The following is a 1772-nucleotide window of genomic DNA, read 5'->3' on the forward strand; positions in this document are numbered from 1 at the left end:
CACACATATATATATTTATATATGCGTTAGGTATATGGAATATATTTTCTTTAAATAAGGGGCCATTAGAACTCCTCACACCAAACATAAAATGGTTTGACCAGGACAACTGTGGGCTGCAACTTTTAAAGTTTGTTTCGCTCCAAACTGTGAATGTCAGGTTTTCAGAAGTCCGCTGCACAGATAAAAAAGAGAAAAACGGAAGATGACACGAAAGGCTTGAGGGATTTTATGGGTAAAGATTAAAAATAAATTGAGGACGAGTCAGGAACTGGTCCAGGGACGGAATTGCAGAAGAATGATGCCTATACTGATGAAGATCTTTATTCATCCAGGTCATAGTCATTCCAAAAAAAAAATAAGGTAAAAAACAATCCACTGGACCTTGTTTCCAAGTTTGAAGACGTTTCGCTTATTATCCAGGAAACTTTTTGAATTTAAAAAGATTCCTGGATTGTTTTTTAACTTTTTTTGGAATGATGCCTATCAGAGCCAGGTAAGAATCAATGTGATTTTAAAGTATAGCATCTGTTAGTGTAAGGGAGAAAAACACTTTTCCTTTTATACAGGAAGGAGCAATCAGCTAAGTGATCTTAGTGCTCTGTCATTCCTTTAGAGACAGCATGAAAAGTCAGCAAAACGGTACAAAACATAGAGAGGAAAACAACAAAAAAGGGATAAGAAGAGAGGAAAAAAACATAGAACTAATAATGCATGTCTATTCTATTAAAATTTCTGTATCTGTATAATGGGCCTGTTTTATGTGTAGTATTCTCAATTCAGGGAGGCCCATGTCTGTCTTTGCCTGGGGTTCCAGATTTCCTAAATCCGCCCCTGACTATACTAGTAATGATTTATATAAATACATCCAACAAAAATAAATGAATGTGGTAAAGGAAGTTGGAGTTGATGTTACCTGCATGAATAATATTTTTAAAAATGAGAGAACTTGCATTGAATCGATGTTTAAATCTTAGAAGAGAAATGAGTCCGGATTTAAGCCCTGGAGCTCCGGGCTGACAGGTGCCGCGGGATGAAACCCTTCATGGAGATGAAATGAAAGTGGAACAGCAGCTTTTCTCCTCCTGTTTCAATGTCCTGTCCACGTCGCGGTGTTTACAGAGGGAAGGACGTCTCAGATGTTCCTGCCTCGCGTGGAGCACAAAGCGACACGTCCCTGCTTTGTTATGTATAATGACCCATCTCTGAAATGGCCCAAACTGGCTTTAAATACAGAATGAATAGATAAAAATAAAACCGGTAGAAAATCTCTGAGTTCCTGCGTCAATCCTCAAAGAGATGTCGGCAATAATTAAGTTCAAAGTTTAAACAGCAGCTAGCTTAACCGCATCAATACGGACTGTTGGGATCGATGCTCCGCATTCTGTCCAGAATTATTCACCACAACATTTCTACTGATCAACTTACCGATTACACCAAACCACGGACCTTTGTTCCGTCTGCGGAACACGGCAGCTTCTACTTCCTTGTTGAGTGAAAGCTAGCAACTGTCACCATCCAACCAACCTCTTTACACAGAGCCGCACTCAGCGACACACAACTGGTATGGCAAGCTCATTTAGCATTCTATACATTTTGTCCAAAGTACCCTACAGTACATACCCACATTTCTACGGAAGAGGATTAGGGCCACTGAAAACAAAAAAAAAGTTAACTGATTTTTAAATTTTATTTCAGTTTAACGTGGGAAAAAGACAGACACTTTAATCTCAGAATTCTGACTTTTTTTCCTCAGAATTCTGACTTTTTTT

General features: G+C 38.6%; 1 protein-coding gene across 2 annotated transcripts in view; it reads right to left on the bottom strand.

Annotated features, from left to right (window-relative positions):
• LOC107102801 (glycerol-3-phosphate transporter-like) overlaps positions 1 to 1554 on the bottom strand; it is a 23323-nt gene extending 21769 nt beyond the window's left edge. For both annotated transcript variants that reach the window (XM_015402234.1, XM_015402233.1), the window contains exon 1: positions 1429 to 1554. The gene's annotated coding sequence lies outside the window, so the exon portion shown is untranslated. The remainder of the gene's footprint in view (positions 1 to 1428) is intronic.
• Between the last annotated feature and the right edge of the window lie 218 nt (positions 1555 to 1772).

Source organism: Cyprinodon variegatus, unplaced genomic scaffold (assembly GCF_000732505.1).
Source record: "Cyprinodon variegatus isolate N-32 unplaced genomic scaffold, C_variegatus-1.0 Scaffold1322, whole genome shotgun sequence".
In the NCBI taxonomy this organism is placed as follows: Eukaryota; Metazoa; Chordata; class Actinopteri; order Cyprinodontiformes; family Cyprinodontidae; genus Cyprinodon; species Cyprinodon variegatus.